The sequence below is a fragment of the Desmodus rotundus genome, chromosome 2, assembly GCF_022682495.2.
Source record: "Desmodus rotundus isolate HL8 chromosome 2, HLdesRot8A.1, whole genome shotgun sequence".
In the NCBI taxonomy this organism is placed as follows: Eukaryota; Metazoa; Chordata; class Mammalia; order Chiroptera; family Phyllostomidae; genus Desmodus; species Desmodus rotundus.
Window position 1 is genome coordinate 148,907,973 of NC_071388.1, and position 27,813 is coordinate 148,935,785.

The 27,813-nt window shown below is 40.8% G+C and overlaps 1 protein-coding gene across 1 annotated transcript in view; it reads right to left on the minus strand.

The window, feature by feature from the left end:
• Positions 1–20,289, minus strand: part of ITGB6 (integrin subunit beta 6) — a 162,514-nt gene extending 142,225 nt beyond the window's left edge. Inside the window, exon 1 of the mRNA XM_053918719.2 lies at positions 20,050–20,289. The gene's annotated coding sequence lies outside the window, so the exon portion shown is untranslated. The remainder of the gene's footprint in view (positions 1–20,049) is intronic.
• Between the last annotated feature and the right edge of the window lie 7,524 nt (positions 20,290–27,813).

A 27,813-nucleotide genomic window follows, 5' to 3' on the forward strand; every position in this document is an offset into this window, starting at 1 on the left:
CTATTTTCCAATCCCACTCTATTTTGCTTTATAGCACCTATTACTACCTGGCTTGGTATTATACGGTTGTTTATTTGTTTACTGCTTCTCGTCACACAGGATTATAAGCCCTATGGAAACAGGAGCTTTGTTTTCTCACTGTTCTATCCCCGAACACTTGTACGATGTCTGGTGCACAGCAGGTGCTCCCTCTCTATGGGTTGAATAAATGAATAAATGGAGCAGATAAGCATGACCTTCAAAGCTCTCCAAATCTTGTCAGGGCACTAGCCTCCAGTTCAAACCCATGGCTGTCTCTGCCCCATCCCCACACACCTTAACCAAAGTCACTGTTCACCCACTGTTCACCCCACCTGCGGCCAGTATTGTTTCTCTTTTGCCCACTTTTTCCCTTATGCTGGAAGGCCCTTCCTTTCATCTGCACCTGACATAAGAAGCTGTTTTCAGGATGAACTCAACAAACACCCTTTTCTAAGCTTTCCCCCAGTCCTCCACCCCCAAAGCAGGTTTTCCACCCTAGTTCCTGAAGCTCTTTATTCTCTGCTATTTCCATAGAGCCCTTCTCCCCCTCAGCCTGCCTCCATTTGTGGGCATACTGGCACGCCTGGGCTCATAAGGCATTCTGCGTCTCGGATCGTGTGTGGGGTATATAGTATGTGCTCAATAAAAGGTTGATTTTAGAGCTACAAGAAAAAAAATCTATTGAATGGTAACTAACACAGCCTTCTCGTCTTTCATACTTTTACTTTTTTAGTTGCTCTAAGTTACAGTCTGATGTATCTTCTGGTCTCCCTATTTCACAGCATCGTAACTTTTGTCCTTCCCAAGCAAATTCTGCCAAGACTTTCCCAGCATGGCTTTTCCCAGAGCTTCTACTCTCCGATATGCCCAACAGCACCCTTCCTACACCCCTGCCTTCAACACTCACGTGCTTCCATGGACAGCCAGAAAGTCTCATTGACTTGTATCCAAATTATTTTTCACCTGATCCTAGGCTAGCACTTCCCAAAGGGTACCCTGGTGACACCACTTCTGGGAGGGAGGGAGTCTGTGGGGGAAAAGGCTTCTGCCTAGAATGTGCTCAGCATGTTAAATGTTCTGTGTAGTCCTATGGTAATACGTATTTAGCACCATTAAGCCAAAAATCACATATTTCTTTGACTACTGAATAACTTTTCTCCCCACAAATCACCTATCACCCTGAAAAATTATAATTCGGCATAGCATAATTATACAAGGCTACCCCAGATGACATAGGGGTGCAAGGAGATTTGTAAAATAAACAACTAAGGAATGAACTGAGGATGACATTGCAACTCTTGCCTATGCAGAAGTAAAATAATGACCGTAATAAAGAATGAGCATACATAGCACAGTCTAATGAGAGTTGACGTATGTATATGTCCCTTGCGTACCGGGCACTGCTCTAGAATTCACTTATCTTCACAAAAGAAAGAGCTATTACCATCAGTCCCACTTTACAGGTGGGAAAGAAGACACAGGTTAAGAAACCTACTAAATTCACACTGCTATTAAATGCTAGCTAAGTGCTTCAAGCCTGGGGGTCTTTCCCAGGACCTCACTTTTAGCCATCCCTTCTGCTGAGGCAAGCCTCATGGGCCTCCCTATAACTCAGGTTTATGTGAAACTTTTCTAAGAAGCGGGACAGTGGTACTCATTTCGCTCCCCCTGTGCATCAAGCCCTTTGTGTATATCATTCAATGTTTTCAGGAACTTGAATGAGGAGTTAGGTTTGACTTCTCAAACCACTCCGTTAGCAAGGGATTCAGCTTGACATTGCCTTTCCATTGGTGCTGGTGTTCAAAAATGGTAGGGGACCCATTAATATTCTCTCAACTGCTTGTCCCTACATATGGCCACTCCTTTGCAGCACCTCTTTCCAGAAGCCTGGGGAGGAGCTGAGGGAAAAGGCCCCTCCTGGGAACTGGTTGTAGGCAGAGAAAATAGAGTTGTATACTCATATCTTTTCAATAGAGACTTACAAACATCAGGATACTATATTCTTTTAAAACTGATTTTAAAAGGTGCCTCTTTTGGGGACTCTGCAAAGAGCAAAGGCTCTTCCTGCTCTTCCATCAACCAGTCTTCTGGACAAAAGTATTTAAGGTGCAATGACAGAGCCCAGGGCAGCCCTTCCCGGAAGCTTCTGGACTGATGAGAAATCTCCAGGGCTCTTGGGAAAGAAGTGAGGTCACAACGAGGCCATCCCATCACAACAGGAAGGGGAATTCTTAGGAATTCATGCCTGCCAGGAGGAAAGTGTATTCACCTTCAGGGTTGCCTCTAGTGGAAAAAAAACCAAAAACCAAAAAACCCTCCCTGTATTTCCCTCCCCCAAGCTTTGTGTCTTTTGTTTTTGGCACCATGAAGCCTGGGTGCCCTGGATGCCTGGGCAAATATGTATTATTCCCTCTTGACTCTATGCCAGTCCAGGCTGCTCTTTCTCCAGGCCAAGGCAGCTGCCGGTGACTCACTGTCTGAGTCTAGTTCCTGCAGATTCACTACCCTGGACCTGCCTTAAATTAAACTGCTCTTTGAGAACAGAGATTGCCTCCTCCTGCCATTACTTGTTGCACTTAGCACAAACCCGGTACATGGCAAGCACTCAAAAAATATTTGTTGAGTGAACCAAAGGAATGAATGAATGAATGAATGGGGTATTTTTATACAGATTTAAGTATAACAGTGTGGGTTCTCCAGAAAAGCAGAACCAATAGGAGAAATATATATATATTTATATATTTTATCATATATATATATATTTTTTAAGTAATTGGCTCATAAAATTGTGGGGCTGGAAGATCTGTAAGGCCGGCCAGCAGGCTGAAACTCAGGCAGGAGTTGATGTTGCAGTCTTAAGTCAGAATTTTTTCTCCTCCAGAAAACCTCATTTTTTATCTTTAAGGCCTGCAACTGATTGGCTAATAACCATGCCTATAAAATACCTTCACAGAAACACTCAGTGTTTGAATAAATAACTGGGTACTATAGTTGACACATAAAATTCACCATCATATCTTGTACCAAATTATGTTAATAGAAACAAACAACCATCACCACAAAAGAGCCTGCCACCAAACAAACAAATACTACATAATACAAGCCCAGTAAAACAGAGTTAGCCTAAAACCTGTAACCCAGTTCCAACCAGGTGCTGGCAGTCCTGAGATACTACTACCCTCAAGAAGAAAAAATAACTCTAGCAGAGAGAGAGTCATGAAGACAGGTAATTACAAATGGGTGTAAAAATGCTATTATCAAGATGTGGACAAAACTCACTTACTGCTGTTTAGAGTTGGGTGATCTTTAAGTGGAAAGAATGACCTTGGTAACCAGAGACAAGGTCTGATGTCAGACAGGCTAATAGTACAACCTTAGCTGCTCGGTCCAGAGAGTTTCAAATACCTTAAATAAATGGATTGTGAAATGGCCCAAGTGTCTTAATGTCAGCAAATGTCTACACACCCAAGGCAATGTGGGTCTTTGGGGAAAGCAGGGCCAGGCAGCCACTCTTGTTCCACTGCCCACAGCTTTTTTTGAATTCCCATCAGATCGCCCAGCCTCGCTCAGCTTCAGGTCTGAAGTCATCTGGATAATCCCCTGAGAAATGGATGCCTGGGAGGGCAGGTTAGAGATGGGGCTCTGTTGCCTGCCCCATGGTAGATGAGGCCCTGGCTTCCTTGCGCGGCGTTTATATTTCTGGAGGAGCAGCACTGTGTCTTGTTTCCCTTTTCCCGGTAGCCGTGAGCAGACCACAGGCATCTGTTTACTTCAGCGGTGCGGGTGGCTTTTGTTATGTGCACGTTCTTCTACTTTGCAACATTATCTGTTGTCAAATTAAAGACTGGGTTTAATGTGGTTAGTTGCAGATGCATTGCTGGGACCACGATGGGGTTGTCGGATTTAGCTCTTGTCTCTTGCACACAAACGTTAAGGTTGTACAATTAAGTATCAGTGTCACCCTGTGTTCTTATGCCAGCCCTGTCATTGAATCCAACGTACGGCAAGACTCCCAAACCAGGGTTGCCGATGTTGAACCTGCCACCGAGGCTGGGGCAAGCAGAGACGCAGAGGGCAGTAGAGGATCTCGTGGGTACAGAAAAAGCAGCGGGAGTGCTAAGCTATCATGTTAGGACGTCAGGATTTGGCTGGTGAGAAAAGTATTTGAAGACTACAACCTGAAGCACGGGGTAAGTCTGGAGGGAAAGACCTCAGACCTCAGACCTCATCGCGGTACTCTCAGGAGGGTGGGGTTGGACGGCAGCACATGGGAGCTCTCATTCTTTACTTTATATACTTCTACACTGCTTAACATTGATACAAAAGAGAGGCATTACTTTGTAATTTTAAAAGTATTAAAAATAAAGGTTTTTTTAAAGAAAATTGATTACTGAACTTTGTAACAACAACAACGGCAGCAGCAACAGCACAAGAGTAGCGGTTGTACCCTGATGCAACACTCTCAACCCTACCAAACTTACACTCTGTAAGGGTAGATTGCAGGTGACTTTGATCTTATGTTTCCGGATGTGGATTTTTAAAGCCCTGTCTATCCAGGGTAATCCATTCAGAACAGTGTCGGCCTCCCGGGGTCCCTGGGGAAGTCTCACGACCTCACCTAAACCCAGGGGGTGGTGGATGGCAGTGGTCATTCGAGTGTTTATTTGCCAACCCACATCAAGCTTAGGACTAACACACAGTTTAATTATCATGCAGAGCTGCAGCTGGAGGTGGCTGGAGTGAGCCGGCATCTGCTTTTGCAGAGCACAATTTCTGCAAATAATTAACCACCAGAACTCTTGATTCTCTCTAATTAATGAAGAGGAAGCCTGGAATCTTCAAAGTCCGTGAATGTCATGCTGCCATCGTGTCAGGATTGATCTCCTTTGTTCTAAACCGAAGAGCATGCCTCTCCTGCCTCTCTGAATTCCTTATAAATTGAATTTTTCTATTACTAGTTGTGACAGCTAAGTAACATGACTTTAGAAATTCACCCGCAGTTCATACCGGTATGAGAAGCCTGAATAATAATAATTTTTTAAAAAGAACCATCATGGAACAAGCTTTCTGTCTGCCCCAGAATTAATCATTTTGAAGAGACACCTACTGAAAGGAGGGCTGTTAATTAGCTCTAATGGATCTTGCTAGGTGGAGTCGGAACTACTGGGAAGTCTGCAAACGGAGGGAAAGAAGAGATTCTTCCTTTTCTCTGTCCATCTCCATGCGATCCTGGGACGGAAGAAGAGCAACCTCAGTGGGGAGGGAGGCATGATGGAAGCCACAGGAGATTCTGTTCAGGTGGGGATGCTGGTGTGTGAGCCTGGAAGCCCACCAACTCTGAATGCCCTGGAGGAAATAAATGGAAGTGTGCAAATGGCCTATTCATATGGCCTTTTTGAGCATATAGTGAAACCACCACACAGAAGCCAGAGTGTGATCCTGTTAAAACCTAAATTAGATCATGTCCCTCGTCTGCTCCAGTGGCCCATCTCTCTAAAGGAAAGCCAAGGTTATATACCAGCCCACCCGGGCACTGTTTCCTCCGTGACCTCATTTCCTCTACTTCCCTCCTCACCTCTCCACTCCAGACAAACCACTTCCTGGGTGTTCCACCAACACTCTAGACATGCTCCTAGCTCAGGACCCTTGTATTCGCTGTTCTGTCTGTAACACAACTTTCCAGGTATCCAATTGGTTCCTTTCTTCCTTTCCTTCAGGTCTTTACTAAAATGTCACTTTCTTAATGAGGCTGACATTGACTACACCACATAAAATGAGACCCCCTTACCCCTAGCACTCCCCATTCCTCTTATCTTACTATATTCCCCTCTTACCTCCTAACCCGCCATATAATTTCCTTATTTATTATGCTTATTATTAAATGTTTGCCTCTTCTACCTCCCACTAGAATCCAACCTCCATAGGAACAGGATTCTTGTCTGTTCGCTGCTGTATTCCCTGCACCTAGAACAGTGGGTGTTCAATAAATATTTGCAGAATGAATGAATCAGACATCGCACTTTGGAGTGTTTGCTGGTATGTGCGAGGACTGCGTGTGCCCATCCAAAATGATTGCTCAGACGTCTTATGCAGGTTGGAGTATGAGGTGTTCCTTTTTCTTTCTCAAGTATCTGGATGAAGTACTGTTGTTGCGCTGGCTGCCAAATGTTAATAATTAAAGCAAACAGTGTGATCAGAGTTAAATATTACTTGAGATGTTTTTTTTCTTTCCCAATGGCTTCTGATAGAAGAAGCCTTGTGTGAAACTATCCAAAAGTTATGCTTTTATGGGAGGAGGGTTGGTTTTTATCCCCAGGGGTTTCTGTTCTTCCTCCTCAAGTCCACAGAATGTGGGATGTCATCAGAGACACTGTGCAGCAGCAATCACGGTTTGGGGGAGAGGTGTCCCCGGTGTAATTCAACAGTGACCCTACGGAGGGGAAGCATGCATAGGCACCGAGGGAAGAAGCAAGTCTGCTGAGGATACAGGGCCAGGGCCAGAGCAGACAGCTTCAGGCAAGGACTGCAGTGAAGTCCTCACGTACAGATTGCTGCCATCTCTATGGATTATTCTCAAAGCCTCCTGTGCCCTTCTCACTCATGCCTCCCAACAATGGGGACATACTAGATTCCTGCACTAGATTCTTTCCATGGAAGAATGCCAACTGAGTCCTTCCTGTTGCTGTGACTGGCTGGGGGTTAGGTTACTCTGGCAAGGGTTGCAGTGTACACAAATTAGAGCCTTGGGAAGTGGGTAGATCCAACCTTTCACGATCTACTTAATATGTGTCTCAAATCAATGCAACCCTTAGCTCAGAGGGGCTGACCCCAGAGGCAAACAGGTATGATTTTAGTTAACAAGCCAGCTGGTGCTGGGCTAAGTGCTGAGTCAGGAAACATAGGTTCTAGCCCTGATTCTGCAGCTGCTGGTTTAGTGATTTTGGCCATTTATTTCCCTGCACCATGGTTTCTAACTCAACCTTCTTAATACTTTACAAAATTCTTTCTTAGTTATTCCTCTGAATAACTCTGTCTCTTAATTTTAGAGATAAGGAAGGAAAGGCCCAAAGAGGTCAAGGTATTTGCATAAAGTCACACTGTCATTAAGAGGTGGGACCAAAATACCTTAAAAATCAAACTCCTATATGATCCAGCAGTCCCACTTCTAGGTATTTATCCAAAGGAAATGAAAACAGAATATCAAAGAGATATCTGCACCCCCATATTCATTGCAGCATTATTCACAATAGTCAAAATATGGAAATAACTTATGTCTTTGCCAAAGAATGAATGGTAAAGAAGATGTGGCGTATATTATTTAGCCATGAGAAGGAAAAACAGGATTTCCTTCTCTCTCATGCAGCTATGACAGGTGTTGTCTGTTAGATAGCAGTTTCTGGGCTGGTCCTCCTCCCTTTCCAGGTTCATTGGCAACAACATGGATGGAACTTGAGGGTACTATGCTAAGTGAAATAAGCCAGACAAAGAAAAACCAATACCATATGGCATCATTTATATGTGGAATCTTAAAAAAAAAAGTCAGACTCATAGGAACAGAGAATAAAGAGTAGTTGTCAGGGGCTGGAGGATGGACAAAATAGGGCAAAGTTAATAAAAAATAAAAAAGAAAATAGAACTAGGACCTGAACTTTACCTGCAAGTCCAGCTTCTGTCCACAATGCCCTTCAGGGCAGAACAACACCCTCCCCATTTTCCCCTTGAAGCAACAAATAAAACTGCTCTTATGAGTAAAGAGGGATTTTACCAATGCAAGTAGATTATTATTAAAGTGGTCTCCCCAATTTAGAGGATGGTCAGAAGCCAGAGCTGCAAGCCTGAGCTAAGTCTCATGGGGATCAAAGTATGAATTATTGTGTTTTTAGATATTCTACATTCAAATTCCAAGGCTGACATTTAGAACAGCCCTTCAAAGCCCATTTTGGCATAGTGTTCTGGTTCTAAATAGCAAAATTGACCTTCCCTTTTAGACTCATATTCTAAATTATTCTGAAGATTCTTCCCCCTAGACTGCTCCCAACAACCAACCTGAAGCAGCCTTTAGGACACTGCAGCTGATTTACAACTGCAATCTTGCTAAAAGGAATGGAGAAAAGCCAGGATGACTTTCTGTTAGACAGAATTACTGGCATGAAATACTAACATCGCTACAACTTGGCATATAACTGACTGACTGACTGCATGACTGCCCTCCCTTTCTTATTTCACTGAAGTAGGTCATTTGGTAGAAAACTGAGGGAGCCTTGTTCCTCAGCCACCTCACCCCTGCACCACCCCCAACCTCCGCCAAGGATGAAGGAAGAAGGCGGCTCGCTATGCTACTTGGTGTGTGCCTGCATGTGGCTCTCAAAAGCCAACGCTGGGCCTGCAATCCTTTTCTGGTTAAGTTCCCATGTCAGTGGTTTGTCTTTGATGAGGGTCTGTGACTGCTGTGTGCAGAGCCCTTCTGTGTCCTGCCTCTACTGAAGGAATAAAGACTGGGCAGGATGCAAGCAGTAAGCTCCAGCTGTCTCTGCTTAAAATAGAATCATTAGATATGAACCAAGCATTTGGGCTTGTTAAAACATTAATTAAATGAGGAATACAGTCCTTTTTCTTCATATTTATTCTCTCCCAGGACTTGACCCATGTTATAAATTAGCCAATCAAATATTTGTGGACAACTCACCCCACCTGATCTTGCATGAAGTGAAAGTGCAGAGAGAAGTGAAGCTTTACTAGTTATTAAAGAGTTAACTTGGAAAATGAAGTAAATATTTGTACATCAAGAGTGGAAAACTCAAGTGGCTTCATAGGCCAGGTGGGCAACATGAATGAAGCCATTTCATAATAGCACTTAAGGTACACGTTTTTGTTTTGTTTTGTTTTGTTTTGTTTTGTTTTGTTTTTGATACAGATGTACTTTTCTTGTATAAGAAGTCCTCAATGTCATCAATAGGTCCTTGGAATTTGGTGAAATTATGTATAATGAGACCAATTTTACCAGAGGCTAATTGATATAAACAAGAGTTAAGTAGCTGCAATATCTCATGAACATTATAACAGAACAACATTGAGCAAAATGATGTTATTTGAGGATCTGCTGTATATTTAATACACGGGAATATTTTTTTTCTTCTACAGAATCATAGCCCTGCTGGTCTGTCTTCAGTTTTCCCATTTTTGATAGAAAAAAAAGGTATCTTTTTGAACTCTTCAACAAGACAGTAAGGTAAGTGCTGATTCAAACGGCAACTGACAGCAGGGTTCTGTGTTAAGAGACATTTGGAAGTGCTACAAGGAAGTGGTGGGGACTGTCCAGTAACAGAACATGTGGGTTATCAAAAGGGAGCAGCTGCTTACTAAGTGCCATGTTGCCTTATTGCTGATTGAAAATGGGGGCCCAGAATATATCTTCAAATTCTACTAAAACACTGTTCTTCCCAAAACATGACATGGAGTTTGTTGCCATTTCTGTTCCTTAGATATCTTTAGGTTTGTCTTGTCCTTCTGTTTCTCCCAAGTGGATTGGAGTCTCCTCAGTGAAGGTTGAGAATTTTCCCTCTTTGTCTACTCTCAGGGATAGTCTGAGCTCTTTGCACATGGCAGCTGGGAAGTGATTACTCCACATCACCATTGGGCTTACCATGACAGAGGAAATCCTCATTGTGGTCTGGTCAAAATTATGCAGAGTAACACATGATGCATGAGTTTTGATTAAACTGGAGGGATCTTTGAAGTGATGTCCAGGTGTAATTCACGTCATTTTGAAAAGGTCTCTGTGGTCATTTGCAACATGGCCACAGATACCTTCCTTCCTCGTGTATTGACCTCTGTCACTCCCTCCATGAATAGGTCTATTTCTTCTCTCCTTGATTCTGGGTTTGATTATGTAACTTGTTTTGACCATTGCAATATTAGCAATCTTGACACAAGTTGGGACCTAAAAAACACTGACATTTTGAGGTATACCAACTCCCACTACACTGGATCCATGAGGCCACAATGAAAATAAGCTCAAACCCCCAGCAGACAACCTGTTAATCAGCAGACATGTGAGTGAGGCTAATCCTAGACCAACCATCTGGCCCAGATGAGACTTGCAGAAGAACCGACCAGCTGAGCCTAGCCCAAATCTCCAGTCACAGAAACGTGAACTAATAAATGATCATGCCATACTGGCCTATTGAACTACAGACAGATCATGCCCACTGCTCTCAATTTCCTCCATGCTGAGGTAATGGTGACTATGAAGCTACATGGGAAAAGTGCTTGTGAGATGAGATTACAGAATTCTGTGCAAAGCTACCATATCAGTTCCCTCCTTCTCCACCCCAAGTCAGCCCTCACACAGAATGCCTCTGCCTACAAGAGTGACCTTCTAAGGCAGCTGCTTTCATAGTAGGTCAGCTTTGACTCTTATAACTGTCTTTTTTACATTGCTCCAAAGTGTTTCCCCTGTGACATCAACCCATTGGTTCTGGATGCAGCACTAGAAAACCAAGACAAGTCTATCTCTGTACTTGAAGATCCTTCACATTCTTGAAGACAATAGCCACAGCATTCCTAAGATTTCTCTGGCCTAAACTTCTCTTTTTTCCTTCAGTAATTTTTTATGGGACCACCCTATTTGCTGTTCTCTGCCTGGGCCCCAGTGTGTCCCTCCTCATGGTGTTCCAAACTGAATACAGCTCTCCACTGTGGTCTGACTCTGACACAGTAAAACAGATATGACACATTTCCTCATCCCAGATGACACCTGGTTCTTTCTGTAGCCTAGGATCATGTTGACTTTTGAAGCAGGGCCACACTGAACTGTGTGGACTAAAACCCCTAAGGATCATTATTCAGACTGCTGCAAAATTATATCTTTCACATGCTGGATTTAGAACACAGTTCCAATCTTCAAGATTATTTAGCAGCTTCAGTGGTTATATTAAAATATGTTCACAAAAATTTTGAAACTCTTCCCTTCAAGGGGTGAAGCCTAATTTCCTTCTTTTGAGTACAGACTGGACCTACTGACTTATTTCTAACAAATAGAATAAAGTAGAATTGATGGTGTGTGACTTCAGAGACTAGGTCTCTGTTTGAAAAAAAAAAACAATGGCAGAAAAATTCCCTAACTTGGTGAGGGAAAAAGTCATGCAAGTTCAGGAAGCACAAAGGGTTCCCATCAAGATGAACCCAAAGAGGCCTACTCCAAGACACATCATAATTAAAATGGCAAGTTTTAAGGGTAAAGAGAGATCTTAAAGTCAGTAAGAGAGAAAGTTAGTAACATCAAGGGAGCTCTGATAAGGCTATCAGCTGATTTCTGAACAGAAACACTACAAGCCAGAAGAGACTGGCATGAAATATTCCAGGTAATGAAAAGCAAGGAAATTACACCCAAGACTACTCTATCCAGCAAGGCTCTCATTTAAAATTAAAGGTGAAATAAAGAACTTCCCAGACAAAAGAAGCCTAGAAGAGTACATCTCCACCAAGCCAGCACTGCAAGACATGCTAAAGGGTCTGCTATAAAAAGGAGAAGAAATAAAGAGAGAAAGGAACATAGGTATAGTAAAAATGGTGATGAATAAGTACCTATCAATAATACCTTTAAACATAAATGGATTAAATATCCCAATCAAGGTGAATGGATAAGAAAACATGATCTGCATATATACTGTCTACAAGAGACTTACTTCAGAACAAAGGATCTACACAGGTTGAAAGTGATGGGATGGAAAAAATATTCCAAGCAAATGGACATGAATAGAAAGCTGGGGTAACAATACTTATATCAGACAATTAGACTTCAAAACAAAAGCCACAAAAAGGGACAAAGCAGCTCACTACTTAATACTTAAGGAAGTAGTCCAACAGGACAATATAACCCTTGTAAACCTATATACACCAAACATATGAGCACTTAAATATATAAAGAAAATCTCAGATCCCTGGTTGGTGTGGCTGAGTGGATGGAGTGCCAGCCTGCAAATCAAAAGGTAACTGGTTCAAATCCCAGTCAGGGCACATGCCTGGGTTGTGGGCTAGGTCCCTAGTAGGGGATGCATGGGAGACAACCACACATTGACGTTTCTCTCCCTCCCTTCCTCTATCTCTAAAAATAAATAAATAAAATCTTTAAAAAAAAAGAAAATCTTGGAGGTCTTCAAGAAAAATATTGACAACAACATAATCATTATAGGAGATTTTAACACCCCACTGTCAACAATGGATAGATCTTTGAAACAAAGAATCAACAAGGATATTTTTGACACTGAAAGAAACTCTAAATCAAATGAACTTAATTGATATATATAGAGAGAAAACCTTTCACCCAAAGAAGCAAAATATACATTCTTTTCAAATGCACATGGAATATTTTCAAAGAGAGATCACATGGTAGGACACAAAACAAGCCTCAACAATTCAAGAAAATTGAGGTCATATCAAGCATGTGCTCAGATCACAATGGCTTGAACTAGAAACCAACCTCAAGGAAAAACCTCAAAAACATTCATATACATGGAGACTCAATAACATGTTATTAAATAGTGAATGGGTCAACAATGAGATCAAGGAAGAAATCAAAAAGTATCTGGAAACAAATGAAAATGAACACACAACAACCCAAAACCTATGGGACACAACAAAGCCAGTACTGAGAGGGAAGTTCATAGCCATACAGGCCTACCTAAAGAAATAGAAAAATCTCAAATAAACAACCTAACCCTACATCTACAAGTACTAGAGGAACAACAACAAACAAAGCCCAGAGCCAGTAGAAGGAAGGAAATAATCAACATCAGAGCAGAGTTAAATGACATAGAGACTAAAAGAACAATTCAAAAGATGAATTAATCCAGGAGCTGGTTCTTTGAAAAGATATGCAAAACTGACAAATCTTTAACCAGACTCATCAAGAAAGAAAGAGAGAGGACCCAAATAAATAAAATCAGAAATGAAAGAGAAGTTACATTGATACCACAGAAATACAAAAGATTGTAAGAAATTACTACAAACAACTATATGCCAAGAAATTGAAAACCTGGGTGAAATGGAAAAATTTCTAGAAAAATATAATCTTCCAAAACTGAACAAAGAAGCAGAACACCTGAACAGACCAATAACAGCTGACAAAATCAAAGGAGTAATCAAAAAACTCCCCCCACAAAAAGCCCTGGAAAGAATGGCTTGATAGGTGAATTTTACCAAACATTTAAGGAAAAATTAACTCCTATCTTTCTCAAAATATTCCAAAAAATCCAAGAAGAGGGAAGACTCCTAAACTCTTTTTATGAGGCCAGTATCATCCTAATTCCAAAACCAGGTAAAGACACAGCAAAGAAAGAGCACTACAAGCCAATGTCTCTGATGAACACAGATGCTAAAATCCTCAACAAAATATTGGCAATCTGGATTCAACAATACAATATAAAGATTATACACCATGATCAAGTGGAATTCATCCCAGGGATGCAAAGATGGTACAATATTTGCAAATCAGTAAATGTAATACACCACATAAACAAAATGAAGGACAAAAATCACGTGATCATATCAATAGATACTGAAAAAGCATTTCATAAAATCTAGCACCCATTTATTATTAAAAAAAAAACCATTCAACAAAGTGGGAATAGAGGGAGTATGCCTCAGCATAATAAAAGCCATATAAGAGAACAGGCAAAAACTAAAAGCTTTCTGCTTAAGATCAGGAACAAGACAAGGGTGTCCATTTCCACCACTCTTATTCAACTAGCACTGGAAGTTCTAGCCACTGTGATCAGACAAGAAAAGAAAAGAAAATGCATCCAAATTGGAAAGGAGGAAGTAAAACTCTCATTATTCTCAGATGACATGATGGTGTACATAGAAAACTCTATAGGCTCCACCAAAAACTACTCAACCTACAAAGTGATTTTGGCAAAATAGCAGGATACAAGGTCAACATTCAGAAATCAATGGCATTTTTGTGCACAAACAATGAAATATCAGAAAGAGAAATTAGGAAAAAGTTCCCATTTACTATAACAACAAGAAAAATAAAGTACCTAGGAGTAAATTTAACCAAGGAGGTAAAAGACCTGTACTTGGAAAACTATGGAACACTGAAGAAAGAAATTAAGGAAGATACAAACAAATGGAAGCATGTACTGTGTTAATGGATTGGAAGAATTAACATCTTTGAAATGTCCATACTACCCAAAGTAATCTGTATATTCAATGCTATTCCTGTTAAAATAGAAGTGGTATATTTCACAGATCTAGAACAAATATTTCAAAAATTTATATGGAAAAAAAAAAGAACCCTACATAGCCTCAGCAATCTTGAGAAAGAAGAACAAAGTAGGAGGGATCACAATACCTCGTATCAAACTTTACTGCAAGGCCACTGTAATCAAAACAGTCTGGTTCTGGCATAAGAATAGACATATAGATCAATGGAACAGAACAGAGAGCCCAGAAATAAACCCATGTCTCTATGGTTAATTAATATTCAACAAAGGGGACAGGAGCAAAAATAGCCTCTTCAATAAATAATGATGGGAGAACTGGGCTGGTACATGCAAAAAAATGAAACCATACCACCAACTTACCCCATACACCAGAATAAATTCAAAATGGATAAAAGACTTAAATATAAGTCGTGACACCATAAAATTCCTAGAGGAAAACATAGGCAGGAAAATTTCAGATATCCCACATAGCAATATATTTGCCAATAAATCTCCTAGGGTAAGGGAAGTAAAGGAACAAATAAACAAATGGCACTATATCAAACCAAAAAGCTTCTGCATGGCTAATGAAGCCATCATCAAAATGAAAAAGGAACTAACTGTATGGGAGAACATATTTGCCAATGATACATTGGACAAGGATTTGATTTCCGAAATATATGAAGAACTCATTTGACTCAACACTGAGAAGACAAACAATCCAATTTAAAATGGACAAAGAACTGAACAGGCACTTCTCCAAGAAGGACATACAGATAGCTCATAGACGTATGAAAAGATGCTCAACATCACTAGCCATCAGAAAGATGCAAATTAAAACCAAGATGAGATATGACCTCACACCGGTCAGAATGGCTATCATCAATAAATCAACAAACAACAGGTACTGGTGAGGATGTAGAGAAAAGGGAACCCTAGTGCACTGTTGGTGGGAATGCAGACTGGTGCAGCCACTGTAGAAAACAGTATGGAATTTCCTCAAAAAACTAAAAATGGAACTGCCTTTTGATCTGGCAATTCTGCTGCTAGGAATATACCCTAAGAATCCCAAATCACCAATTCAAAAGAATTTATGCACCCCAATGTTCATAGCAGCACTATATACAATAGCCAAGTGCTGGAAACAGCCTAAGTGCCCATCAGTAAATGAGTGGATCAAAAAATTGTGGTACATTTACACAATGCAATAGTACACAGCAGAGAGAAAGAAGGAACTCCTTCCTTTTGCTACAGCATGGATGGAACTGGAAAATATTATGCTAGGTGAAATAAGCCAGTTGGTGAAAGACAAATACCATATGATTTCACTTATAAAAGGAATTTAGTGAATGAAATAAACTAACAAACAAAATAGAACCATGGTCATGGATACATGGAGTAGACTGACAGTGACCAAAGGGGAAGGATAGGGAGATAATGGTGGAAATAAGGGGAAGGGAGTCAAAGAACATGTATGAATGACCTGCAGACGTGGACGACAGTGTGGGAATTGACTCTAGGAGCAGGGAGGTGGGATGAGAGGAGGAGGGCAAGTGGGGAAAATTGGGACAACTGTAATACAATAACAATAAAACATGATTTTAAAAAAAGGAAAAGAAAGAAGTAACTAATACATCTTGATTCTGTGGTTGGATATCTTTCTTACCCATCCAGCTTCATGGTGTTCACACAAGGAGTAAGCCTGCTCTTTCTTTGTATGTCTACCAAAACTCCAACTGATACAATTATAGGTCTGACAGTGAGCTCTTGGAGATACTCCTAGAAGTCTTCTTAAGGTCAGCATTGGCTCTCTGTGCATCACCCTTACATATGATCCTTTAGCTAGATCATAATACAGCCTGCTGTAAGAGACACCACCAGGCACAGGCAGGAAGAGTCCCATGAAGCCTTGATGAATTATATGAGTTCAGAAAGGCCCAGAGAAGTGGTAGATGGGAGAATATTTGGTGCATACAGATTCCTATATACTGGGAAGATTCAAGGGACAATGAAAAAAAAGCTGGATTGCCAGTTTTGGGGGGAAGGACTGCATTTGTGTTGTTCACTGCAGGTGTGGCATATCAACTTTGCTCATCAACTTTTTTAAAAAAATGAGATAATAACATAAATGGAAAGTTTATATAGATGAAGAATAAGAGAAGTTTAGATGTGGAGTCTAGTCAGATTTGAAAAGAGTTTTATGGTCAAAATTTTTTTCTGGGAGTCAATTTTTTCACAGCTGGTGAGGGATCGACCTGTGTCTAAGCTTTGAGCAGAACTTAAGAAGGGTTGACATTTGGTGTGATAAGGAGATGCAGAGAAGACTGCGGGTCATGAACTGTGCCTCCCAAATGTTACCTAAGATAAGCATAGATTAGTTAAGCCTCAGCAGCCTCTTACAGAAGTATTTGCCTTGAGGAAAAACTCCATGGGAAAAGCCTCTAACCTGGAAAGGCAAATGTGGGGAGAGTGCTGATAAATGAACTTGAAGTAAAGGTTATCAAGTTAGGCCTAGATCTAAGCTGAGAATTTGCAGAGATGAACAGAGAGTATAGGGATGTAAGTGAGAGAAGAGACAGCTTAGAGGCATACAATATGTATGAGCCATGCATAGTGTCTGTCTCAATTTTAACAGCCCCTTTGGTTCTGAAGTCTTCCAGAGTTGGACTGTGCTTATCGAGCAGCAAGTCCCAGCCCCAGCATGTCCTTGCTGCTGACTCCTTTTCTCCGACTGTATCCCCTGGTTCTCAAGACTTTTCTAGTTTATCTCTTGGTAGAAGCACCAGTTTTCCTGAAATTCAGGTATGGATTCTTAGACAACAACCCATCTTGCAGTCTGGTAAATCTGCTTCTGTTTGGTGAAGGGCAAGGGTCAAGACAGGACTTGGATTAAAGTACACTTTCTTGGATGAAACTGGCTCCTTTGTTTATGAGATTTCTATTTTTAGTAATACGATGAAATTTATTTACTTTAAGTATAGCACTGGATGTTGGGAACAAAAACATCGATAATATAAGGTTCCTACATTTAAGTCTCACAGCCTAATGGGAGAGTCCAAAATATGTGTGTGTGCATGTGTGTACGTGTATAGTGATGCAAGAACTGTGAGTGAACGTGGCCTATGGAGCATCATAGACGGTGGGACTGTGTGTGTGTAAGCTGTGTGGGGAGATTTGGAAGAGTGTCAGGGAAAGCTCCATTAAAAAGGCGATGCTTACCTGAATCTTGACGGAAGAAATATAAAAGATTGTTAGGTAGATGAGATCACTAGGCAGATCTAGGCACGTAGAAGAGCATGATGGATTGTGGAGGAATAAATATTTAGTTTGGCCAAAGTATAGGGTGTATTTATGTGATGAAGGGAGGGATGGAAAGATGGCCTGAAGGAAATGATAAGAGATGAGCCTTGAAAAGTAGGCAGGCATCTTCAGATCTTGAAGAATTTTGCCTGCCAGTGTAGAGAGTTTGAAATTTATGTTGTGGGGAACCATGGAAGAATTTTAAACAAAAGAGCAATGCATTCCGATTTGTAATTTTGAAAGATAACTAATGGCAGAATGTTGGTGAATTGGAGGCAGAGAGATTGGCTGGTAAGTTATTCCAGCAGTCTAGGCAAAAGTGGATGAAATGTAATGACGGTGGACATGGACGAGGAGAGAGTCAACACCAGGTCCTTAGGCATCTGAACGGACAAGGCCTGGCAAAGACTGGAGGCTGGTGGAGGGCTGCAGTGAGGAAGGAAGCTAAATAAGCCTGAGGTTTGCTGCTGAGGCTCTTGATTGAAGTAATGTGATGTAGTAGAGCTATATATGTGGATGAGCTTTTTATTGTTAAGCAAAAGATGAATTTGACATTTATTGACCTCCTATGGGAGTCTCGAAAAGGTAGGATGTTGTGATGGAGAGAAGTCAGAGGATAGAGAAAATATGGTTCAGGACGGTTAGGTGTAAAATCAAATGCCAGCAGCATGAAGGACAGCCAAGGGCCTTTTTTTGCGGGAACTCCACCTGAAAATAGCCCCTGGGCTGGGCTGGCTGGACTGGCAGGCCCATGTGCTCTGGCAAGGTGTGGGTGCCACCCCTGTGAGCTGGCTGCATGGATCCTCAGATGACCTTGGTCTATAGTTAGCTCTCACAATCAGCTGTGCCTGGTTTCCAAAGTAGCAGCAATAGCAGCTAACAATGTGGAAAGTATATTTTCTTCTCTCTAAAGAAGTGCCCATAAGCAATATTATTCCTAGTTTGACTAAGGACTTCTGTGGAGGAAAATAAGCCAACAGTGTTTGTAAGGCTATTAAAAATTAATCACTTTTCTTTTGAAAATATCATGAACCTCTTGGGTAACCTAGAAGATTCGAAGTATACGTTCTACCCCTGGAAAATATGCCAAGGAAATGTCTGCGTGCATGCTTTAGTTCATTAGAGAATTTTTGCTCCCTTTGTACATCATAATAAAAACAAGTAGAATATAAGGACTCGAAGGCAGAGAAGGAGTCTAACATTAACAGTAGAAGAAGTCAGTGACCTCCTTTGGGGTCTGAAGTAGGGAATATCAAAATCTAACTTTGAGACTCTCAGATAAAAAATTATCTTAGTCACTTAGAATTCATGTCAAAACATCTGGTAGTAAGTTTGCTTTAGTATATGGTAACTGGGGAAAATAGAGGTTGTAATAATGGGGTTTTTTTGTTTGTAAGTGGAGCTTTGGCTCCTGTACTTCATCCAGTAAACACTAGAGGGAGGAAGTCAGGTAGAAGAAAAAGGCTACCGCAAGAATGAACAGGAACGAACAGGAGAAAAGCATTTCTGAATTGCACTAAGGCACAGAACTGTGCTTAAGTATATACTAATCTGTATACTATGACCAAAAGCCTTAATGTTTGAAACCCAGTACTGAAAAATTTTATGATCTGCTGAGCCTGTTCAGAATCCAAAAGCATTACTCTCTGACCGGAATCTATATTCTGCTCATTTTAGGCATTTTTGAGAGCCAATATGATATAGCTCTATCAGTGAGCCTGTAATTTTAGAGGACACAGTATTTGGATTAATAACCTTTCACAGATATTGGATTATTTATTTTGCAGCACTGATAATCATCCTTCCAGTGCTCAAAGTGAACAGTAATGACAGCAGGCATTTCCAGACACTTGTAGGAGTAAAATGCACGCTTTGCAGATGCGTTAGATTGGAAGCCTCCCCTCTTCACTTTCTCCACAGTTCTCATGAATTAGCTTTGTATTAAAACATCATTCTACATCCAGAAACACTGACGTTAACTGACCTAGTATCATGCACATGTCAATGAGAACTGATATTTATTTCTTTTGTTTAAATTCTCAATTCCTTATTTGCTTTGTGCCTCTTGAAAATACCAAAAGAGTTAGCGAAGGCTACAGCCAAATCACCTACCTAAAAAAATTAACAATTAACCACTTTAATCAGAAACAAATATCTTAAAAGGCTTATTAAGAGACTATTCAACTGAATATTAAAATATTTCACTGGAAGATGAAGTAATAATTCTATGAAATATTATCCTTAATATACCATAGCAGACATTTAAAGTACAACTGTTAAAGTGTGTGTGAATTCTAATTCACAATGAAAAATCACAGTGAAACATGCTAAGTTAACAAGGATCTGCCCTTTTACAAATGGTGGGGTCACCTTACCTGGATGTTAATATCAAGAGGGTAGAAGTAACATTATGAGCTTCCTAAGGCAGTATGCTGTCGGAAACGATCAATTACACTGACAAGGAAAGCTTCGCTCCAAAATTTGGGTTTGCGTTTTGTTAGTCATGCATGATACTACTTACCTCTTAGGGCAGACCTTTAATTTCAGAAAGTGCTGAGATTCATTACTGTACCGGCTATCAAAAGTCTTTGGCAGAAATACCATTTATCCTTGTTGTGGTAATGAACAGATTTATAACATTCGGGTGTCACCATTCCTGAAAAAGCACATTCATTTGAATGTTTCTTCCACAAACATAGGGAAGTATTTCATGAAGGCACATGGGTGTAGAATACTATGGAGAGATACTGCCGGTGAATGACAGAACGTCTGGCTGATTTACACGAAACCCCAAGTGCTCATATGAGAATAGGTTAGGTTTAGATTGACGAGCAAATGTGTAACCAGACTTCTGGCTGACAAATGGCAGAACTATGCCAGCGCATTAGCTTCTCTGGAGAGAGACCAAAAGTAAGGCGGGAGGATCAAGTTCATTCCATAAAGGACATTCAAACCTAATGGATGGCAGGGCTGCTGGGATATTAAGCACATATAGGTTTTAATAACCCAGAATAGTACTGGGCAAGTTTAGGGTTGAGCTGGCATCCAAGTCAATGACCAAACTCTTATCAAATTTTCCTGTATCGTGGGTGCTTATATTTATATTCCTTCAGAAAGATTCTGATGTTTTCAGTATAAATCTATTTTATTGGCAGCTTTGGTTTAAAGTCAGAAGGCTGTAAAAATGGCATGTTTGGGTAAACTAGAAAATGAAAATAAAAACTGATGAGATTTGTATTAAAAAGGGTGCCAAGCACTAAATGGTGCAGATTGGATTTGATTTATCTCGGTTGGGCACAGCTGAGGACAGAGACATCCCCACAACTTTTGTGAAGCAGGATGAAGTGTTTGGACCACACTCTTCTCCAGGCTGAGGCTGCAAGTTCAGGAATTTCAGCCTGCCTTCAAGGAAGTGGTATGGTAGGAACGGCGGACACCGTCCATCGAATTTCCGTGGTGTGCCAGGACCGCTGCTCAGCATGTGAGGTGCATTGTCTCATTTCATTCTTACCACCACGTTGTGGGGTTGGGTTTGTGATCTTGCTTTATAGATGAGCCTGAGGTTCAGAGAGATTACTTGACTTGTCCAAGGTCATGCTACACGGCTCCCTGAACGTCTGGTAAACAGCACTGGTGGAGGTCTGGTAGCTTACAAGCCCTGTGGTACTTGAGTAGTACAGAAGCAAGAACAAGAAGCCAAGAGGCCTGGGTCTGAATCCTGACTCTCCCATTTACTGGCTGTGTGATATCGGAAAAATTCCTAACCTCTCTGAACTGTCTCCTTATCCATGGAGAATGTATGTCTTGTGTGTGGTAAGTATTAGAAGATTTTTAAACCAACTTTCATTTCTAACTTGTAATTGCATAAGCCCTCAAGGGGCTTTTCATTCCCTGCAATTCGGGTGCACGCTTGCTCTTTCGCTCTTTAAGTGAACTCAGATGTGAGGAAACACTTCATTTTGAAATTCGAAAACGGACTCAATTTCTGCCGCAGAGATATTCTTTCTTTTCTGCCAAATTTATTTCCTCTAAGGCTTGCCATAACACGGACTGTCTTCTGTTTCCAATAGGGACGCTCCACTGGGCGCTGAGTGCGGTGCTCTGCTCACAAGTGAGCTATAGCGAGGACTGCAGAAATGCTAGGAACACAAAATGATATTTTATATAATCACAAAAAAAACCCCATGAAAATTAGCTTACATCTGAAGGCAATAAAAGTTACTTCTAGTGGGTTAGAGAATCAGGTATCCATGTAGTTGCCTATTTTGAGTGTTTGCTCTAGTTCTGTAAATTAATGAGGTTTGACCCATTGTATCCCTCTTCTTATGTACAATTCACTATGAAATGCTGGCAAGTTTTCCTTCAACACTGCTGTCTACATTTATAGCATGCCACCCCTCGCTGGTTTGGCTTGCATCTATTCTCCTGTTGATGGAAATATATACGTTGGCTCGCCTGCCATGGGCATCCATCACCCGCTGCTGCTCACTCTTCAGCATTCTTGAGGATCAAATGACATGGGTCAGGCTGTATTCAGGGAACAGCATTGGAAAATTCCTTTGATGTTGCGCCTTGTAACACTCCATGGCTAAATCCGAGATTTGCTATTTGACCGAATGCCAAACACGCTAGTTCCTGAATGGCTATGATCTTACAGATAGTTGGGTGGAACAATAAGAACAAACCACTGGAAAAAATATCTCAAAACTATTTTGCAGAGCTAATTAAGGTAAAGCCTTGATTAGTTGAAAAGTTGGTTTAACAGAATGTTCTAGTTAATTAGGAACTAAGGTATAACACTTTAAAAACATTCATTACTATATACTGTCATCTATATATAAGATATTAGGAAATGCAAATAGGGGCAAAACTTCATATAGTGCTTTGATCCAAAGTATCTTCTGGTTTTCTTTTACCTATTAGCGTTGAAACTTTGGGTCTATTTCCTTCCAATTCTTTTTAATGCTCGTGTTGGTTTTTTGTGGGGTTTTTTGGTACAAAGATGTAATTATATAGAATATATATTTTGAACCCATTTTTATTTACTTAACATTATAAGAATTTAATCTAAGCATTATGTAAGCATATAAGAATGTAGTTAAACATTTTCTTTTTTTTTTTGCATGGAATTTTTTTATTTGTTGCTCAAGTACAGTTGTCTCTATTTTCACCCCACCATGGCCCCCTACTCTACCCAAAAGACTTTCTTATTTGCTTAAAATTTAGGTTGTTTCCACTTGTTTTTCCATGACAAAAAGATGCTATGAATAAAATCATTACTCAAAGAGATCCCTTACTATTTTTTGTATTTTCCTATGACAAATTCTCATATGTAGAATTATTAAATAAAAGAAGACAATTTTAAGTACTCATCATTATCAATGGGCATTGCAATTGCTTTCCAAAGGAGTTATACTGATTTATACTCTACCTGCCATTGTTAGACTATGTGTTTCTCCTTACTATCTCCATCAATATTAAGCTTTTGTGCCCTGGCTGGTATGGCTCGGTGGATTGAGCACTGGCCTGCGAACCAAAGGGTTGAGGGTTTGATTCCCAGTCAGGACACATTCTGGGTTGTGGGCCAGGTCCCCAGTGCGTGGTGCTCAAGAAGCAACCACTCACTGATGTTTCTCTCCCTCTCTTTCTGCTTCCCTTTCCCTCTGTTAAAATACATAAATAAAATATTTTTTTAAATATTAGGCTTTTTTGTTTCCATTTTTTGCTTATATAACAGTCAAAATACAAAATTAACACCCATCATCTACTGAATTTACACAGTAACCTTGCAAAAGTCAACAGTTTACAGAGGAAAAGATACAGGGAAAGATTATCAGAGCTGGAACTTGATTTTGCTTCTTCTGGGTCCAGACCTGCTGCGTACTCCACTCTACCACAGCTGCCCCATAAATAACCAGATAGGTCCAAGCTGATGAGGCCTCCAGGATAAGCTTGGAGAAGCTCAGTGGTTGGTATGTATGAAGATAGATTTGATGATCAGGATGGCTTTGTGCCCTTTTAAACAAAATATTTCCTCAAACTGAGTGAATTTTTTAATTAATTTACACATGCTGTTTCACTCTCCCACATGCACATTGAAAAGATTTTTTAAAAAGAATGTTATTTAATAGTGCCTGAGATATAATACATGAGTAACTCCAGTGGAAGTTGTTCATGCAAATCTGATGTAGAATGTGGCCTTTTGACTTTAGCCTGTTGTTAAACACAAGGAAATTCACAGTTAAAATTCCACTCTTAGCTCTCCAGCCAAGACAGAAATGGCCCAGACACAAAACATGAAGTACAAGGCTGCCACAGGCCTAATAATCTGTTGGCATTATAGAGTAGGGTAGGAAAATCTCAGTAAATCAAGGCCTCACCTTCATTTTTCAAAAAGCCGAATGGATTAAAGAACGTGCTCCATTTTTTACAGTGCAAAGTCTGGCTTTCCTGGAGTGTGGAATGTGGAGTAAATGACAAGTAATGTTATAGACCGAAGTCTGTGTGCCTGTTGCTTTGAAAGACCAAAACTCAAAACGTCAGTGTTTGGAGCGTGGCCAAGGTTTTTAATGAGCTAGAGAACAGGTATGCGGAAGTGCTGGTGAGGCATTTTAATTGAAGAAACTTGGAACTTGGCCATTTATGATAAAGGGGTGTAAACACTGGATTTTCTCGGACAATGGACTCTTGGCTTCTGAAAGGGTTCCAGAGTTAAAATTCCAGTTATGTCCGGGTCCTTTGATTTGGTTCCTTGGTGGTGGGGGGAGGGGCAGGGTGAGACTTTGGTTCTGGGTGCAGCTCGAGGCCAAAGTTCTCTCCTGTGCACGTGCCTCAGCTGTATAACTTTCCGTCTTGGTTGAAAAACAACTCAGTATTTTATTAAACAAGATAGGGCCATTTTAACCTCGTTCTGTGGTTACAATTCCTCCAGTTGGAGGGTGTTTGGATGTCCTGGGCATCCGTTTGGAAGATCATCTTGGAAACATGATTTGGGAGCACGTGACCTTAGTCTTTGCAGGAGTGCAAAGAAGGGAAACCCAGTTTGGAGGTCAAAGTCATGTAAAGCGGCAGCATCTGCCAGTGCTGGCTCTACTAGTTTGCGGTAGAGCAGTCTGCTCGCATTCAGCTAGAAGTTCTTGGGGTTGAGAAGGGCCCCTGTGAGCTGAGCAGCAGGCTGAATGATGGGGTCTAGCAAAATTTAGGGATGGGGTTACCTCACCTAGATTACAAAATGCCGTTAACTTCTAATTTCTAATCAGACCACCATTTAATGGACACTAAGAACAAAGCAACGACAAACCACCGGTATCTATTTCACAAAGAAACGATTGAACGTGGGTAGCAGAAAGGATGCCTTGTTAACATCAGCCGATATCTCCTTTTAGATAATTGCAAGGAAGGCTGGCTTCTTCAGGCATTTAGATAATCTCCTGTAGAGGCTTCTACAGGGAGATGAATCCTTCAGTGCTGAGAAGGCGATTTAGATTCATCCTGCCTTTAAGGTGTGAGAGAGAAAACCTCAGGCCCCAGATGGCGTTGCTTGTGCTAAAGCCCATACCAAATCTAGACTTAATACCTTGGCTTAGTCACAGTTTTGATCTCCATCACCAGAAATGTAATCTTAATCAACCAGTCAGGAATTTTCAGGTTAAAATCGATGAGGTCATGGGTCACGTGGGCCCTCTCCATCTGTCCCCCTTCCCACCACCAGTGGGAGCAATGTGAGTGATAACCTGCCTTCCCGTCCCCCTCCCCAATAAAAGATGTCTTGGTCTAAAAGTAATTCTTTTTTCTTTTGCTAATCACTCCCCTATGTGGACGGAAAAGGGGCTGCACACTAACCAGACAAGCTCAGAAGGGGCCTGCTTGGCAGCCTTACAAACTCAGAGACCTAAAGTAAGCACAAAGGATGGTCTGAAATTAAAACTTATTAACCAAAAGCGGTTCATGGTGGGTAGTCGTATTTTAGGCTCGAATCTTCCCTAACGAAAGTCAGTCTTTACCTTAATTAAGCCTATTTATTGTGTTTTTGCATTGAGGATAACATACCTTTGGAATGTCAGAGTACTTCCTTTCTCTGGACTCCTCAAAGCACCAGCACTGCAGCAGAGGGAGACCACGAATTCTCTCACTGTTATTATTATCCCATGCCCACCTACGTAAAAGAAGTAGGTGTCTGTCATTTTACGCTTTACCCACCCAGTCTCAGAAGTTTCCCTGCTTTGCTTTCTCCCTCCTCCCTAATCACCAATGGATTTCATGTAAACCACTCATGCCTTCTCTTTTGATTGGAATGTATAAAATAAGATGCAAAACTACCATTCTCTGGAGCATTTTCTCAATCCGTTGAGAGTTTGCTTCTTGGCAATTGTCGTCAGTTTGACTCAAATAAACTCATAAAAATTCTTACAGGTTTGGGCATTTCTTACATTGATACCTGCCACACCCTTCTTCCTCTAAAAACCCTGCTTTTTTGTACAACCCCTCCCTCGGAGTGCCTTTCTAGTTGCTACATGGGATGCTGCTCGATTCATGAATCGCCTAATAAAGCCAATTAGATCTGAGAATTACTTGATTGACTTTTGTTTTTTTGGCAAAGGAGAAAAAGCTGGAAGCAGCAGGATGCATCTGTGGAGATGCGGAAAAGTGAATGTCTCTCCAGGTCCCCTGTTTTGTGACCAGATTTTAATGTTAATCAGTGAGGAACCCTGAAAAACAGTAACAACAACAACAACAGAAAACAGGTCGGAAGAAGCGGCTTTGATTTCAAAATCCATCCTGCCGTCTCCACTCCACCAACGCATTTTTATAGCCATTTGCGTGGAGAGCTAAGCCATAAATACACACAGCCGCCAGAGTCTGTCCGGAGCAGGCTTCTTGTTTTGCTGGTGGCATCAGAGAGAAGGCATGCTGAGTTGAGCTGCAGGGCATTTTCCCCTGGTCTAGTCTAAATGGCTATTGACAAAACCGGCGTGTTTTCTGTCGCCTCCCAACATTACACACTGTGATAACCTGATTTCCAAGGCTCATGCCCTCTGTGACTCTCGGGAATGCATGCAAGATGCAAGCAGACTTGGACAACATGGCTGAACCCTCCCACCCAGCCTCAGCCAGGAGGTGCAGCTGGGGAGGAGTTGACCCTCATTTGGCTCCCTGCTGTTTTTGGAAGATTTTCGTTTGGGTTTTTACTACTGGGTGGTCCTTTGGGCCTCCCACTACATTCCAAATATTTCCAGAACTTTCTGAGGTGTGGCTGTCCAACCAAACAAGCATACTGTTCTCCTGGCTTGTGGGGGAAGGCTGTGAGGTGCTGACGGTCCCCCGGGCCAGTGTTTCTCGCTTCCTCCTTTGTCTTTAAAAGTTTGAACAAGATAGAAATTCTAAGGTTCTGGATACAGTGGATTTTTTTTTACAATCCTTGTACTTTAATATTCTGTAGTCTCCTATTTTTTTGGGTGGTTCACCAGATTAAAAGATTTTAAGCAGATACTTTCAATACTTGATATTTATTTATAAACATACATGTAATATTAAACTAATATGTATGTTAGTTAAAAACATACAAAGAGAAAATTTTAAAACATGAAACGATATCAAGTTATTTTCTCAGTGATACAAAACCCTTTTTGCTTTTACTGTGCTAACAATTTTATATGCTCACTTTATATGTGAGCTAACTAAATATACTTCACTTGAAAAGTTTGCTTTACCACTCTGTGATATGATTCAAAAGTCCGATTGTAAACACAGTTTATTTTGATACTTGGTTTTAGCGGCTCATGGTGCAAAGATAACACAGGAAGGCACTGTTGCTTGTCATTACCCTATTGTGACTCACGTTTTTGGTCTCATCCACCAGCTATGAAAAGATTCTGTTGAAGGTTTCTAATACATTTCCCTCTTCCTTAGCATCAGTTATTCTTATAATCTAATCAAAAAGTGCTTCCCATTGGCCAAACCCAGAGAAAGTCAAAGGCAAAGAGGCCTGAATAATGCACTGGTTTTACAGATAAGTATATAGATACACAGGTAGACTGACAGATATGTAATAGATAGGTAGCTAGATGACTGATGTTCAAGGTTCTCTGAAATTACACATTTGAAAGATTTTAAATAATTGAGAAAAATTCCACTTTCCAGTTTTTCAAATTCGTACATATCAAAATTTGTAAAAGAGAACACTGTTTTCAGAAACAAATTTATACAATGGTGGAAATAATTCTAAATTTCCATTTTCACAGTGTTCTGTCCATAGCCATCACGTACTGTCTTATTCATTAGAACT